This window comes from Triturus cristatus, chromosome 1_2 (genome assembly GCF_964204655.1).
Source record: "Triturus cristatus chromosome 1_2, aTriCri1.1, whole genome shotgun sequence".
Classification (NCBI taxonomy): Eukaryota; Metazoa; Chordata; class Amphibia; order Caudata; family Salamandridae; genus Triturus; species Triturus cristatus.
The window spans coordinates 349569891-349588499 of record NC_140580.1 but is presented as its reverse complement, the minus strand read 5'-3'; positions in this window follow the sequence as shown (position 1 = coordinate 349588499).

Below are 18609 nucleotides of genomic sequence, written 5' to 3'. Positions count from 1 at the left end.
TAGAAGCTTCTGAGTAGGAGAAAAAGTCTGCAAAAATGGCAATTTTGGTCACATTGAGGCTTTAAAATGTATTTATTCAACATGAGGCACAATCCAAATGAAATTTTGAATCAATTTTTCGACAGTCCAAAAAATCAATTTTATGATGAAAAACGATGACCCGTGACCTGTCGAATTTTCTCCAGATGGTCAGAAATGGTAATTTTTTAATGTTTAACTTATTGACTGTAAATGACTATCGCATGTGAATTAGAACTCTTAGAACTAAAATTAGTGTGTTTAGAGTCATTTTAATGCCTGAAATTGGTCGAAATAGAAGCTTCTGAGTAGGAGAAAAAGTCTGCAAAAATGGCAATTTTGGTCACATTGAGGCTTTAAAATGTAGTTATTTAACATGAGGCACAATCCAAATGAAATTTTGAATCAATTTTTCGACAGTCCAAAAAATCAATTTTATGATGAAAAACGATGACCCGTGACCTGTCGAATTTTCTCCAGATGGTCAGAAATGGTAATTTTTTTAATGTTTAACTTATTGACTGTAAATGACTATCGCATGTGAATTAGAACTCTTAGAACTAAAATTAGTGTGTTTAGAGTCATTTTAATGCCTGAAATTGGTCGAAATAGAAGCTTCTGAGTAGGAGAAAAAGTCTGTAAAAATGGCAATTTTGGTCACATTGAGGCTTTAAAAAGTAGTTATTCAACAGGAGGGACAATCCAAATGACATTTTGGATCAATTTTTCGACAGTCCAAAACAATCAATTTTCTGATGAAAAACGATGACCCGTGACCTGTCGAATTTTCTCCAGATGGTCGGAAATGGTAATTTTTTAATGTTTATTTTATTGACTGCAAATGACTATTGCATGTGAATTAGAACTCTTAGAATTAAAATTAGTGTGTTTAGAGTCATTTTAATGCCTGAAATTGGTCGAAATAGAAGCTTCTGAGTAGGAGAAAAAGTCTGTAAAAATGGCAATTTTGGTCACATTGAGGCTTTAAAATGTATTTATTCAACATGAGGCACAATCCAAATGAAATTTCGAATCAATTTTTCGACAGTCCAAAAAATCAATTTTCTGATGAAAAACGATGACCCGTGACCTGTCGAATTTTCTCCAGATGGTCAGAAATTATAATTTTTTAATGTTTAACTTATTGACTGTAAATGACTATTGCATGTGAATTAGAACTCTTAGAACTAAAATTAGTGTGTTTAGAGTCATTTTAATGCCTGAAATTGGTCGAAATAGAAGCTTCTGAGTAGGAGAAAAAGTCTGCAAAAATGGCAATTTTGGTCACATTGAGGCTTTAAAATGTAGTTATTTAACATGAGGCACAATCCAAATGAAATTTTGAATCAATTTTTCGACAGTCCAAAAAATCAATTTTATGATGAAAAACGATGACCCGTGACCTGTCGAATTTTCTCCAAATGGTCAGAAATGGTAATTTTTTAATGTTTAACTTATTGACTGTAAATGACTATCGCATGTGAATTAGAACTCTTAGAACTAAAATTAGTGTGTTTAGAGTCATTTTAATGCCTGAAATTGGTCGAAATAGAAGCTTCTGAGTAGGAGAAAAAGTCTGTAAAAATGGCAATTTTGGTCACATTGAGGCTTTAAAATGTATTTATTCAACATGAGGCACAATCCAAATGAAATTTCGAATCAATTTTTCGACAGTCCAAAAAATCAATTTTCTGATGAAAAACGATGACCCGTGACCTGTCGAATTTTCTCCAGATGGTCAGAAATTATAATTTTTTAATGTTTAACTTATTGACTGTAAATGACTATTGCATGTGAATTAGAACTCTTAGAACTAAAATTAGTGTGTTTAGAGTCATTTTAATGCCTGAAATTGGTCGAAATAGAAGCTTCTGAGTAGGAGAAAAAGTCTGCAAAAATGGCAATTTTGGTCACATTGAGGCTTTAAAATGTAGTTATTTAACATGAGGCACAATCCAAATGAAATTTTGAATCAATTTTTCGACAGTCCAAAAAATCAATTTTATGATGAAAAACGATGACCCGTGACCTGTCGAATTTTCTCCAAATGGTCAGAAATGGTAATTTTTTAATGTTTAACTTATTGACTGTAAATGACTATCGCATGTGAATTAGAACTCTTAGAACTAAAATTAGTGTGTTTAGAGTCATTTTAATTCCTGAAATTGGTCGAAATAGAAGCTTCTGAGTAGGAGAAAAAGTCTGCAAAAATGGCAATTTTGGTCACATTGAGGCTTTAAAATGTAGTTATTTAACATGAGGCACAATCCAAATGAAATTGTGAATCAATTTTTCGACAGTCCAAAAAATCAATTTTATGATGAAAAACGATGACCCGTGACCTGTCGAATTTTCTCCAGATGGTCAGAAATGGTAATTTTTTAATGTTTAACTTATTGACTGTAAATGACTATCGCATGTGAATTAGAACTCTTAGAACAAAAATTAGTGTGTTTAGAGTCATTTTAATGCCTGAAATTGGTCGAAATAGAAGCTTCTGAGTAGGAGAAAAAGTCTGCAAAAATGGCAATTTTGGTCACATTGAGGCTTTAAAAAGTAGTTATTCAACAGGAGGGACAATCCAAATGACATTTTGGATCAATTTTTCGACAGTCCAAAAAAATCAATTTTCTGATGAAAAACGATGACCCGTGACCTGTCGAATTTTCTCCAGATGGTCAGAAATGGTAATTTTTTAATGTTTAACTTATTGACTGTAAATGACTATCGCATGTGAATTAGAACTCTTAGAACTAAAATTAGTGTGTTTAGAGTCATTTTAATGCCTGAAATTGGTCGAAATAGAAGCTTCTGAGTAGGAGAAAAAGTCTGTAAAAATGGCAATTTTGGTCACATTGAGGCTTTAAAATGTATTTATTCAACATGAGGCACAATCCAAATGAAATTTTGAATCAATTTTTCGACAGTCCAAAAAATCAATTTTCTGATGAAAAACGATGACCCGTGACCTGTCGAATTTTCTCCAGATGGTCAGAAATGGTAATTTTTTAATGTTTAATTTTTTGACTGCAAATGACTATTGCATGTGAATTAGAACTCTTAGAATTAAAATTAGTGTGTTTAGAGTCATTTTAATGCCTGAAATTGGTCGAAATAGAAGCTTCTGAAAAGGAGAAAAAGTTTGTAAAAATGGCAATTTTGGTCACATTGAGGCTTTAAAAAGTAGTTATTCAACATGAGGCACAATCCAAATGACATTTTGAATCAATTTTTCGACAGTCCAAAAAATCAATTTTCTGATGAAAAACGATGACCCGTGACCTGTCGAATTTTCTCCAGATGGTCAGAAATGATAATTTTTTAATGTTTAATTTATTGACTATAAATGACTATTGCATGTGAATTAGAACTCTTAGAACTAAAATTAGTGTGTTTAGAGTCATTTTAATGCCTGAAATTGGTCGAAATAGAAGCTTCTGAGTAGGAGAAAAAGTCTGCAAAAATGGCAATTTTGGTCACATTGAGGCTTTAAAATGTAGTTATTTAACATGAGGCACAATCCAAATGAAATTTTGAATCAATTTTTCGACAGTCCAAAAAATCAATTTTAGGATGAAAAACGATGACCCGTGACCTGTCAAATTTTCTCCAGATGGTCAGAAATGGTAATTTTTTAATGTTTAACTTATTGACTGTAAATGACTATTGCATGTGAATTAGAACTCTTAGAACTAAAATTAGTGTGTTTAGAGTCATTTTAATGCCTGAAATTGGTCGAAATAGAAGCTTCTGAGTAGGACAAAAAGTCTGCAAAAATGGCAATTTTGGTCACATTGAGGCTTTAAAATGTAGTTATTTAACATGAGGCACAATCCAAATGAAATTTTGAATCAATTTTTCGACAGTCCAAAAAATCAATTTTATGATGAAAAACAATGACTCGTGACCTGTCGAATTTTCTCCAGATGGTCAGAAATGGTAATTTTTTAATGTTTCATGTTTTTGACTGCAAATGACTATTGCATGTGAATTAGAACTCTTAGAATTACAATTAGTGTGTTTAGAGTCATTTTAATGCCTGAAATTGGTCGAAATAGAAGCTTCTGAAAAGGAGAAAAAGTTTGTAAAAATGGTAATTTTGGTCACATTGAGGCATTAAAAAGTAGTTATTCAACATGAGGCACAATCCAAATGACATTTTGAATCAATTTTTCGACAGTCCAAAAAATCAATTTTCTGATGAAAAACGATGACCCGTGACCTGTCGAATTTTCTCCAGATGGTCAGAAATTATAATTTTTTAATGTTTAACTTATTGACTGTAAATGACTATTGCATGTGAATTAGAACTCTTAGAACTAAAATTAGTGTGTTTAGAGTCATTTTAATGCCTGAAATTGGTCGAAATAGAAGCTTCTGAAAAGGAGAAAAAGTTTGTAAAAATGGCAATTTTGGTCACATTGAGGCTTTAAAAAGTAGTTATTCAACATGAGGCACAATCCAAATGACATTTTGAATCAATTTTTCGACAGTCCAAAAAATCAATTTTCTGATGAAAAACGATGACCCGTGACCTGTCGAATTTTCTCCAGATGGTCAGAAATTATAATTTTTTAATGTTTAACTTATTGACTGTAAATGACTATTGCATGTGAATTAGAACTCTTAGAACTAAAATTAGTGTGTTTAGAGTCATTTTAATGCCTGAAATTGGTCGAAATAGAAGCTTCTGAGTAGGAGAAAAAGTCTGTAAAAATGGCAATTTTGGTCACATTGAGGCTTTAAAATGTATTTATTCAACATGAGGCACAATCCAAATGAAATTTTGAATCAATTTTTCGACAGTCCAAAAAATCAATTTTCTGATGAAAAACGATGACCCGTGACCTGTCGAATTTTCTCCAGATGGTCAGAAATGGTAATTTTTTAATAGTTAATTTTTTGACTGCAAATGACTATTGCATGTGAATTAGAACTCTTAGAATTAAAATTAGTGTGTTTAGAGTCATTTTAATGCCTGAAATTGGTCGAAATAGAAGCTTCTGAAAAGGAGAAAAAGTTAGTAAAAATGGCAATTTTGGTCACATTGAGGCTTTAAAAAGTAGTTATTCAACATGAGGCACAATCCAAATGACATTTTGAATCAATTTTTCGACAGTCCAAAAAATCAATTTTCTGATGAAAAACGATGACCCGTGACCTGTCGAATTTTCTCCAGATGGTCAGAAATGGTAATTTTTTAATAGTTAATTTTTTGACTGCAAATGACTATTGCATGTGAATTAGAACTCTTAGAATTAAAATTAGTGTGTTTAGAGTCATTTTAATGCCTGAAATTGGTCGAAATAGAAGCTTCTGAAAAGGAGAAAAAGTTAGTAAAAATGGCAATGTTGGTCACATTGAGGCTTTAAAAAGTAGTTATTCAACATGAGGCACAATCCAAATGACATTTTGAATCAATTTTTCGACAGTCCAAAAAATCAATTTTCTGATGAAAAACGATGACCCGTGACCTGTCAAATTTTCTCCAGATGGTCAGAAATTATAATTTTTTAATGTTTAACTTATTGACTGTAAATGACTATTGCATGTGAATTAGAACTCTTAGAACTAAAATTAGTGTGTTTAGAGTCATTTTAATGCCTGAAATTGGTCGAAATAGAAGCTTCTGAGTAGGAGAAAAAGTCTGCAAAAATGGCAATTTTGGTCACATTGAGGCTTTAAAAAGTAGTTATTCAACAGGAGGGACAATCCAAATGACATTTTGGATCAATTTTTCGACAGTCCAAAAAAATCAATTTTCTGATGAAAAACGATGACCCGTGACCTGTCGAATTTTCTCCAGATGGTCAGAAATGGTAATTTTTTAATGTTTAACTTATTGACTGTAAATGACTATCGCATGTGAATTAGAACTCTTAGAACTAAAATTAGTGTGTTTAGAGTCATTTTAATGCCTGAAATTGGTCGAAATAGAAGCTTCTGAGTAGGAGAAAAAGTCTGTAAAAATGGCAATTTTGGTCACATTGAGGCTTTAAAATGTATTTATTCAACATGAGGCACAATCCAAATGAAATTTTGAATCAATTTTTCGACAGTCCAAAAAATCAATTTTCTGATGAAAAACGATGACCCATGACCTGTCGAATTTTCTCCAGATGGTCAGAAATGGTAATTTTTTAATGTTTAATTTTTTGACTGCAAATGACTATTGCATGTGAATTAGAACTCTTAGAATTAAAATTAGTGTGTTTAGAGTCATTTTAATGCCTGAAATTGGTCGAAATAGAAGCTTCTGAAAAGGAGAAAAAGTTTATAAAAATGGCAATTTTGGTCACATTGAGGCTTTAAAAAGTAGTTATTCAACATGAGGCACAATCCAAATGACATTTTGAATCAATTTTTCGACAGTCCAAAAAATCAATTTTCTGATGAAAAACGATGACCCGTGACCTGTCGAATTTTCTCCAGATGGTCAGAAATTATAATTTTTTAATGTTTAACTTATTGACTGTAAATGACTATTGCATGTGAATTAGAACTCTTAGAACTAAAATTAGTGTGTTTAGAGTCATTTTAATGCCTGAAATTGGTCGAAATAGAAGCTTCTGAGTAGGAGAAAAAGTCTGCAAAAATGGCAATTTTGGTCACATTGAGGCTTTAAAATGTAGTTATTTAACATGAGGCACAATCCAAATGAAATTTTGAATCAATTTTTCGACAGTCCAAAAAATCAATTTTCTGATGAAAAACGATGACCCGTGACCTGTCGAATTTTCTCCAAATGGTCAGAAATGGTAATTTTTTAATGTTTAACTTATTGACTGTAAATGACTATCGCATGTGAATTAGAACTCTTAGAACTAAAATTAGTGTGTTTAGAGTCATTTTAATGCCTGAAATTGGTCGAAATAGAAGCTTCTGAGTAGGAGAAAAAGTCTGCAAAAATGGCAATTTTGGTCACATTGAGGCTTTAAAATGTAGTTATTTAACATGAGGCACAATCCAAATGAAATTGTGAATCAATTTTTCGACAGTCCAAAAAATCAATTTTATGATGAAAAACGATGACCCGTGACCTGTCGAATTTTCTCCAGATGGTCAGAAATGGTAATTTTTTTAATGTTTAACTTATTGACTGTAAATGACTATCGCATGTGAATTAGAACTCTTAGAACTAAAATTAGTGTGTTTAGAGTCATTTTAATGCCTGAAATTGGTCGAAATAGAAGCTTCTGAAAAGGAGAAAAAGTTAGTAAAAATGGCAATGTTGGTCACATTGAGGCTTTAAAAAGTAGTTATTCAACATGAGGCACAATCCAAATGACATTTTGAATCAATTTTTCGACAGTCCAAAAAATCAATTTTCTGATGAAAAACGATGACCCGTGACCTGTCAAATTTTCTCCAGATGGTCAGAAATTATAATTTTTTAATGTTTAACTTATTGACTGTAAATGACTATTGCATGTGAATTAGAACTCTTAGAACTAAAATTAGTGTGTTTAGAGTCATTTTAATGCCTGAAATTGGTCGAAATAGAAGCTTCTGAGTAGGAGAAAAAGTCTGCAAAAATGGCAATTTTGGTCACATTGAGGCTTTAAAAAGTAGTTATTCAACAGGAGGGACAATCCAAATGACATTTTGGATCAATTTTTCGACAGTCCAAAAAAATCAATTTTCTGATGAAAAACGATGACCCGTGACCTGTCGAATTTTCTCCAGATGGTCAGAAATGGTAATTTTTTAATGTTTAACTTATTGACTGTAAATGACTATCGCATGTGAATTAGAACTCTTAGAACTAAAATTAGTGTGTTTAGAGTCATTTTAATGCCTGAAATTGGTCGAAATAGAAGCTTCTGAGTAGGAGAAAAAGTCTGTAAAAATGGCAATTTTGGTCACATTGAGGCTTTAAAATGTATTTATTCAACATGAGGCACAATCCAAATGAAATTTTGAATCAATTTTTCGACAGTCCAAAAAATCAATTTTCTGATGAAAAACGATGACCCATGACCTGTCGAATTTTCTCCAGATGGTCAGAAATGGTAATTTTTTAATGTTTAATTTTTTGACTGCAAATGACTATTGCATGTGAATTAGAACTCTTAGAATTAAAATTAGTGTGTTTAGAGTCATTTTAATGCCTGAAATTGGTCGAAATAGAAGCTTCTGAAAAGGAGAAAAAGTTTATAAAAATGGCAATTTTGGTCACATTGAGGCTTTAAAAAGTAGTTATTCAACATGAGGCACAATCCAAATGACATTTTGAATCAATTTTTCGACAGTCCAAAAAATCAATTTTCTGATGAAAAACGATGACCCGTGACCTGTCGAATTTTCTCCAGATGGTCAGAAATTATAATTTTTTAATGTTTAACTTATTGACTGTAAATGACTATTGCATGTGAATTAGAACTCTTAGAACTAAAATTAGTGTGTTTAGAGTCATTTTAATGCCTGAAATTGGTCGAAATAGAAGCTTCTGAGTAGGAGAAAAAGTCTGCAAAAATGGCAATTTTGGTCACATTGAGGCTTTAAAATGTAGTTATTTAACATGAGGCACAATCCAAATGAAATTTTGAATCAATTTTTCGACAGTCCAAAAAATCAATTTTCTGATGAAAAACGATGACCCGTGACCTGTCGAATTTTCTCCAAATGGTCAGAAATGGTAATTTTTTAATGTTTAACTTATTGACTGTAAATGACTATCGCATGTGAATTAGAACTCTTAGAACTAAAATTAGTGTGTTTAGAGTCATTTTAATGCCTGAAATTGGTCGAAATAGAAGCTTCTGAGTAGGAGAAAAAGTCTGCAAAAATGGCAATTTTGGTCACATTGAGGCTTTAAAATGTAGTTATTTAACATGAGGCACAATCCAAATGAAATTGTGAATCAATTTTTCGACAGTCCAAAAAATCAATTTTATGATGAAAAACGATGACCCGTGACCTGTCGAATTTTCTCCAGATGGTCAGAAATGGTAATTTTTTAATGTTTAACTTATTGACTGTAAATGACTATCGCATGTGAATTAGAACTCTTAGAACAAAAATTAGTGTGTTTAGAGTCATTTTAATGCCTGAAATTGGTCGAAATAGAAGCTTCTGAGTAGGAGAAAAAGTCTGCAAAAATGGCAATTTTGGTCACATTGAGGCTTTAAAAAGTAGTTATTCAACAGGAGGGACAATCCAAATGACATTTTGGATCAATTTTTCGACAGTCCAAAAAAATCAATTTTCTGATGAAAAACGATGACCCGTGACCTGTCGAATTTTCTCCAGATGGTCAGAAATGGTAATTTTTTAATGTTTAACTTATTGACTGTAAATGACTATCGCATGTGAATTAGAACTCTTAGAACTAAAATTAGTGTGTTTAGAGTCATTTTAATGCCTGAAATTGGTCGAAATAGAAGCTTCTGAGTAGGAGAAAAAGTCTGTAAAAATGGCAATTTTGGTCACATTGAGGCTTTAAAATGTATTTATTCAACATGAGGCACAATCCAAATGAAATTTTGAATCAATTTTTCGACAGTCCAAAAAATCAATTTTCTGATGAAAAACGATGACCCGTGACCTGTCGAATTTTCTCCAGATGGTCAGAAATGGTAATTTTTTAATGTTTAATTTTTTGACTGCAAATGACTATTGCATGTGAATTAGAACTCTTAGAATTAAAATTAGTGTGTTTAGAGTCATTTTAATGCCTGAAATTGGTCGAAATAGAAGCTTCTGAAAAGGAGAAAAAGTTTGTAAAAATGGCAATTTTGGTCACATTGAGGCTTTAAAAAGTAGTTATTCAACATGAGGCACAATCCAAATGACATTTTGAATCAATTTTTCGACAGTCCAAAAAATCAATTTTCTGATGAAAAACGATGACCTGTCGAATTTTCTCCAGATGGTCAGAAATTATAATTTTTTAATGTTTAATTTATTGACTATAAATGACTATTGCATGTGAATTAGAACTCTTAGAACTAAAATTAGTGTGTTTAGAGTCATTTTAATGCCTGAAATTGGTCGAAATAGAAGCTTCTGAGTAGGAGAAAAAGTCTGCAAAAATGGCAATTTTGGTCACATTGAGGCTTTAAAATGTAGTTATTTAACATGAGGCACAATCCAAATGAAATTTTGAATCAATTTTTCGACAGTCCAAAAAATCAATTTTAGGATGAAAAACGATGACCCGTGACCTGTCGAATTTTCTCCAGATGGTCAGAAATGGTAATTTTTTAATGTTTAACTTATTGACTGTAAATGACTATTGCATGTGAATTAGAACTCTTAGAACTAAAATTAGTGTGTTTAGAGTCATTTTTAATGCCTGAAATTGGTCGAAATAGAAGCTTCTGAGTAGGACAAAAAGTCTGCAAAAATGGCAATTTTGGTCACATTGAGGCTTTAAAATGTAGTTATTTAACATGAGGCACAATCCAAATGAAATTTTGAATCAATTTTTCGACAGTCCAAAAAATCAATTTTATGATGAAAAACAATGACTCGTGACCTGTCGAATTTTCTCCAGATGGTCAGAAATGGTAATTTTTTAATGTTTCATTTTTTGACTGCAAATGACTATTGCATGTGAATTAGAACTCTTAGAATTACAATTAGTGTGTTTAGAGTCATTTTAATGCCTGAAATTGGTCGAAATAGAAGCTTCTGAAAAGGAGAAAAAGTTTGTAAAAATGGTAATTTTGGTCACATTGAGGCATTAAAAAGTAGTTATTCAACATGAGGCACAATCCAAATGACATTTTGAATCAATTTTTCGACAGTCCAAAAAATCAATTTTCTGATGAAAAACGATGACCCGTGACCTGTCGAATTTTCTCCAGATGGTCAGAAATTATAATTTTTTAATGTTTAACTTATTGACTGTAAATGACTATTGCATGTGAATTAGAACTCTTAGAACTAAAATTAGTGTGTTTAGAGTCATTTTAATGCCTGAAATTGGTCGAAATAGAAGCTTCTGAAAAGGAGAAAAAGTTTGTAAAAATGGCAATTTTGGTCACATTGAGGCTTTAAAAAGTAGTTATTCAACATGAGGCACAATCCAAATGACATTTTGAATCAATTTTTCGACAGTCCAAAAAATCAATTTTCTGATGAAAAACGATGACCCGTGACCTGTCGAATTTTCTCCAGATGGTCAGAAATTATAATTTTTTAATGTTTAACTTATTGACTGTAAATGACTATTGCATGTGAATTAGAACTCTTAGAACTAAAATTAGTGTGTTTAGAGTCATTTTAATGCCTGAAATTGGTCGAAATAGAAGCTTCTGAGTAGGAGAAAAAGTCTGTAAAAATGGCAATTTTGGTCACATTGAGGCTTTAAAATGTATTTATTCAACATGAGGCACAATCCAAATGAAATTTTGAATCAATTTTTCGACAGTCCAAAAAATCAATTTTCTGATGAAAAACGATGACCCGTGACCTGTCGAATTTTCTCCAGATGGTCAGAAATGGTAATTTTTTAATAGTTAATTTTTTGACTGCAAATGACTATTGCATGTGAATTAGAACTCTTAGAATTAAAATTAGTGTGTTTAGAGTCATTTTAATGCCTGAAATTGGTCGAAATAGAAGCTTCTGAAAAGGAGAAAAAGTTAGTAAAAATGGCAATTTTGGTCACATTGAGGCTTTAAAAAGTAGTTATTCAACATGAGGCACAATCCAAATGACATTTTGAATCAATTTTTCGACAGTCCAAAAAATCAATTTTCTGATGAAAAACGATGACCCGTGACCTGTCGAATTTTCTCCAGATGGTCAGAAATGGTAATTTTTTAATAGTTAATTTTTTGACTGCAAATGACTATTGCATGTGAATTAGAACTCTTAGAATTAAAATTAGTGTGTTTAGAGTCATTTTAATGCCTGAAATTGGTTCGAAATAGAAGCTTCTGAAAAGGAGAAAAAGTTAGTAAAATGCAATTTTGGTCACATTGAGGCTTTAAAAAGTAGTTATTCAACATGAGGCACAATCCAAATGACATTTTGAATCAATTTTCGACAGTCCAAAAAATCAATTTTCTGATGAAAAACGATGACCCGTGACCTGTCGAATTTTCTCCAGATGGTCAGAAATTATAATTTTTTAATGTTTAACTTATTGACTGTAAATGACTATTGCATGTGAATTAGAACTCTTAGAACTAAAATTAGTGTGTTTAGAGTCATTTTAATGCCTGAAATTGGTCGAAATAGAAGCTTCTGAGTAGGAGAAAAAGTCTGCAAAAATGGCAATTTTGGTCACATTGAGGCTTTAAAAAGTAGTTATTCAACAGGAGGGACAATCCAAATGACATTTTGGATCAATTTTTCGACAGTCCAAAAAAATCAATTTTCTGATGAAAAACGATGACCCGTGACCTGTCGAATTTTCTCCAGATGGTCAGAAATGGTAATTTTTTAATGTTTAACTTATTGACTGTAAATGACTATCGCATGTGAATTAGAACTCTTAGAACTAAAATTATTGTGTTTAGAGTCATTTTAATGCCTGAAATTGGTCGAAATAGAAGCTTCTGAGTAGGAGAAAAAGTCTGTAAAAATGGCAATTTTGGTCACATTGAGGCTTTAAAATGTATTTATTCAACATGAGGCACAATCCAAATGAAATTTTGAATCAATTTTTCGACAGTCCAAAAAATCAATTTTCTGATGAAAAACGATGACCCGTGACCTGTCGAATTTTCTCCAGATGGTCAGAAATGGTAATTTTTTAATAGTTAATTTTTTGACTGCAAATGACTATTGCATGTGAATTAGAACTCTTAGAATTAAAATTAGTGTGTTTAGAGTCATTTTAATGCCTGAAATTGGTCGAAATAGAAGCTTCTGAAAAGGAGAAAAAGTTTGTAAAAATGGCAATTTTGGTCACATTGAGGCTTTAAAAAGTAGTTATTCAACATGAGGCACAATCCAAATGACATTTTGAATCAATTTTTCGACAGTCCAAAAAATCAATTTTATGATGAAAAACGATGACCCGTGACCTGTCGAATTTTCTCCAGATGGTCAGAAATGGTAATTTTTTTAATGTTTAACTTATTGACTGTAAATGACTATCGCATGTGAATTAGAACTCTTAGAACTAAAATTAGTGTGTTTAGAGTCATTTTAATGCCTGAAATTGGTCGAAAAAGAAGCTTCTGAGTAGGAGAAAAAGTCTGTAAAAATGGCAATTTTGGTCACATTGAGGCTTTAAAAAGTAGTTATTCAACAGGAGGGACAATCCAAATGACATTTTGGATCAATTTTTCGACAGTCCAAAAAAATCAATTTTCTGATGAAAAACGATGACCCGTGCGTGACCTGTCGAATTTTCTCCAGATGGTCGGAAATGGTAATTTTTTAATGTTTAATTTATTGACTGCAAATGACTATTGCATGTGAATTAGAACTCTTAGAATTAAAATTAGTGTGTTTAGAGTCATTTTAATGCCTGAAATTGGTCGCAATAGAAGCTTCTGAGTAGGAGAAAAAGTCTGTAAAAATTGCAATTTTGGTCACATTGAAGCTTTAAAATGTATTTATTCAACATGAGGCACAATCCAAATGAAATTTCGAATCAATTTTTCGACAGTCCAAAAAATCAATTTTCTGATGAAAAACGATGACCCGTGACCTGTCGAATTTTCTCCAGATGGTCAGAAATGGTAATTTTTTAATGTTTAATTTGTTGACTGCAAATGACTATTGCATGTGAATTAGAACTCTTAGAATTAAAATTAGTGTGTTTAGAGTCATTTCAATGCCTGAAATTGGTCGAAATAGAAGCTTCTGAAAAGGAAAAAAAGTTTGTAAAAATGGCAATTTTGGTCACATTGAGGCTTTAAAAAGTAGTTATTCAACATGAGGCACAATCCAAATGACATTTTGAATCAATTTTTCGACAGTCCAAAAAATCAATTTTCTGATGAAAAACGATGACCCGTGACCTGTCGAATTTTCTCCAGATGGTCAGAAATTATAATTTTTTAATGTTTAACTTATTGACTGTAAATGAGTATTGCATGTGAATTAGAACTCTTAGAACTAAAATTAGTGTGTTTAGAGTCATTTTAATGCCTGAAATTGGTCGAAATAGAAGCTTCTGAGTAGGAGAAAAAGTCTGCAAAAATGGCAATTTTGGTCACATTGAGGCTTTAAAATGTATTTATTCAACATGAGGCACAATCCAAATGAAATTTTGAATCAATTTTTCGACAGTCCAAAAAATCAATTTTATGATGAAAAACGATGACCCGTGACCTGTCGAATTTTCTCCAGATGGTCAGAAATGGTAATTTTTTAATGTTTAACTTATTGACTGTAAATGACTATCGCATGTGAATTAGAACTCTTAGAATTAAAATTAGTGTGTTTAGAGTCATTTTAATGCCTGAAATTGGTCGAAATAGAAGCTTCTGAAAAGGAGAAAAAGTTTGTAAAAATGGCAATTTTGGTCACATTGAGGCTTTAAAAAGTAGTTATTCAACATGAGGCACAATCCAAATGACATTTTGAATCAATTTTTCGACAGTCCAAAAAATCAATTTTATGATGAAAAACGATGACCCGTGACCTGTCGAATTTTCTCCAGATGGTCAGAAATGGTAATTTTTTTAATGTTTAACTTATTGACTGTAAATGACTATCGCATGTGAATTAGAACTCTTAGAACTAAAATTAGTGTGTTTAGAGTCATTTTAATGCCTGAAATTGGTCGAAAAAGAAGCTTCTGAGTAGGAGAAAAAGTCTGTAAAAATGGCAATTTTGGTCACATTGAGGCTTTAAAAAGTAGTTATTCAACAGGAGGGACAATCCAAATGACATTTTGGATCAATTTTTCGACAGTCCAAAAAAATCAATTTTCTGATGAAAAACGATGACCCGTGCGTGACCTGTCGAATTTTCTCCAGATGGTCGGAAATGGTAATTTTTTAATGTTTAATTTATTGACTGCAAATGACTATTGCATGTGAATTAGAACTCTTAGAATTAAAATTAGTGTGTTTAGAGTCATTTTAATGCCTGAAATTGGTCGCAATAGAAGCTTCTGAGTAGGAGAAAAAGTCTGTAAAAATTGCAATTTTGGTCACATTGAAGCTTTAAAATGTATTTATTCAACATGAGGCACAATCCAAATGAAATTTCGAATCAATTTTTCGACAGTCCAAAAAATCAATTTTCTGATGAAAAACGATGACCCGTGACCTGTCGAATTTTCTCCAGATGGTCAGAAATGGTAATTTTTTAATGTTTAACTTGTTGACTGTAAATGACTATTGCATGTGAATTAGAACTCTTAGAACTAAAATTAGTGTGTTTAGAGTCATTTTAATGCCTGAAATTGGTCGAAATAGAAGCTTCTGAGTAGGAGAAAAAGTCTGCAAAAATGGCAATTTTGGTCACATTGAGGCTTTAAAATGTATTTATTCAACATGAGGCACAATCCAAATGAAATTTTGAATCAATTTTTCGACAGTCCAAAAAATCAATTTTATGATGAAAAACGATGACCCGTGACCTGTCGAATTTTCTCCAGATGGTCAGAAATGGTAATTTTTTAATGTTTAACTTATTGACTGTAAATGACTATCGCATGTGAATTAGAACTCTTAGAACTAAAATTAGTGTGTTTAGAGTCATTTTAATGCCTGAAATTGGTCGAAATAGAAGCTTCTGAGTAGGAGAAAAAGTCTGCAAAAATGGCAATTTTGGTCACATTGAGGCTTTAAAATGTAGTTATTTAACATGAGGCACAATCCAAATGAAATTTTGAATCAATTTTTCGACAGTCCAAAAAATCAATTTTATGATGAAAAACGATGACCCGTGACCTGTCGAATTTTCTCCAAATGGTCAGAAATGGTAATTTTTTAATGTTTAACTTATTGACTGTAAATGACTATCGCATGTGAATTAGAACTCTTAGAACTAAAATTAGTGTGTTTAGAGTCATTTTAATGCCTGAAATTGGTCGAAATAGAAGCTTCTGAGTAGGAGAAAAAGTCTGCAAAAATGGCAATTTTGGTCACATTGAGGCTTTAAAATGTAGTTATTTAACATGAGGCACAATCCAAATGAAATTGTGAATCAATTTTTCGACAGTCCAAAAAATCAATTTTATGATGAAAAACGATGACCCGTGACCTGTCGAATTTTCTCCAGATGGTCAGAAATGGTAATTTTTTAATGTTTAACTTATTGACTGTAAATGACTATCGCATGTGAATTAGAACTCTTAGAACAAAAATTAGTGTGTTTAGAGTCATTTTAATGCCTGAAATTGGTCGAAATAGAAGCTTCTGAGTAGGAGAAAAAGTCTGCAAAAATGGCAATTTTGGTCACATTGAGGCTTTAAAAAGTAGTTATTCAACAGGAGGGACAATCCAAATGACATTTTGGATCAATTTTTCGACAGTCCAAAAAAATCAATTTTCTGATGAAAAACGATGACCCGTGACCTGTCGAATTTTCTCCAGATGGTCAGAAATGGTAATTTTTTAATGTTTAACTTATTGACTGTAAATGACTATCGCATGTGAATTAGAACTCTTAGAACTAAAATTAGTGTGTTTAGAGTCATTTTAATGCCTGAAATTGGTCGAAATAGAAGCTTCTGAGTAGGAGAAAAAGTCTGTAAAAATGGCAATTTTGGTCACATTGAGGCTTTAAAATGTATTTATTCAACATGAGGCACAATCCAAATGAAATTTTGAATCAATTTTTCGACAGTCCAAAAAATCAATTTTCTGATGAAAAACGATGACCCGTGACCTGTCGAATTTTCTCCAGATGGTCAGAAATGGTAATTTTTTAATGTTTAATTTTTTGACTGCAAATGACTATTGCATGTGAATTAGAACTCTTAGAATTAAAATTAGTGTGTTTAGAGTCATTTTAATGCCTGAAATTGGTCGAAATAGAAGCTTCTGAAAAGGAGAAAAAGTTTGTAAAAATGGCAATTTTGGTCACATTGAGGCTTTAAAAAGTAGTTATTCAACATGAGGCACAATCCAAATGACATTTTGAATCAATTTTTCGACAGTCCAAAAAATCAATTTTCTGATGAAAAACGATGACCCGTGACCTGTCGAATTTTCTCCAGATGGTCAGAAATTATAATTTTTTAATGTTTAATTTATTGACTATAAATGACTATTGCATGTGAATTAGAACTCTTAGAACTAAAATTAGTGTGTTTAGAGTCATTTTAATGCCTGAAATTGGTCGAAATAGAAGCTTCTGAGTAGGAGAAAAAGTCTGCAAAAATGGCAATTTTGGTCACATTGAGGCTTTAAAATGTAGTTATTTAACATGAGGCACAATCCAAATGAAATTTTGAATCAATTTTTCGACAGTCCAAAAAATCAATTTTAGGATGAAAAACGATGACCCGTGACCTGTCGAATTTTCTCCAGATGGTCAGAAATGGTAATTTTTTAATGTTTAACTTATTGACTGTAAATGACTATTGCATGTGAATTAGAACTCTTAGAACTAAAATTAGTGTGTTTAGAGTCATTTTAATGCCTGAAATTGGTCGAAATAGAAGCTTCTGAGTAGGACAAAAAGTCTGCAAAAATGGCAATTTTGGTCACATTGAGGCTTTAAAATGTAGTTATTTAACATGAGGCACAATCCAAATGAAATTTTGAATCAATTTTTCGACAGTCCAAAAAATCAATTTTATGATGAAAAACAATGACTCGTGACCTGTCGAATTTTCTCCAGATGGTCAGAAATGGTAATTTTTTAATGTTTCATTTTTTGACTGCAAATGACTATTGCATGTGAATTAGAACTCTTAGAATTACAATTAGTGTGTTTAGAGTCATTTTAATGCCTGAAATTGGTCGAAATAGAAGCTTCTGAAAAGGAGAAAAAGTTTGTAAAAATGGTAATTTTGGTCACATTGAGGCATTAAAAAGTAGTTATTCAACATGAGGCACAATCCAAATGACATTTTGAATCAATTTTTCGACAGTCCAAAAAATCAATTTTCTGATGAAAAACGATGACCCGTGACCTGTCGAATTTTCTCCAGATGGTCAGAAATTATAATTTTTTAATGTTTAACTTATTGACTGTAAATGACTATTGCATGTGAATTAGAACTCTTAGAACTAAAATTAGTGTGTTTAGAGTCATTTTAATGCCTGAAATTGGTCGAAATAGAAGCTTCTGAAAAGGAGAAAAAGTTTGTAAAAATGGCAATTTTGGTCACATTGAGGCTTTAAAAAGTAGTTATTCAACATGAGGCACAATCCAAATGACATTTTGAATCAATTTTTCGACAGTCCAAAAAATCAATTTTCTGATGAAAAACGATGACCCGTGACCTGTCGAATTTTCTCCAGATGGTCAGAAATTATAATTTTTTAATGTTTAACTTATTGACTGTAAATGACTATTGCATGTGAATTAGAACTCTTAGAACTAAAATTAGTGTGTTTAGAGTCATTTTAATGCCTGAAATTGGTCGAAATAGAAGCTTCTGAGTAGGAGAAAAAGTCTGTAAAAATGGCAATTTTGGTCACATTGAGGCTTTAAAATGTATTTATTCAACATGAGGCACAATCCAAATGAAATTTTGAATCAATTTTTCGACAGTCC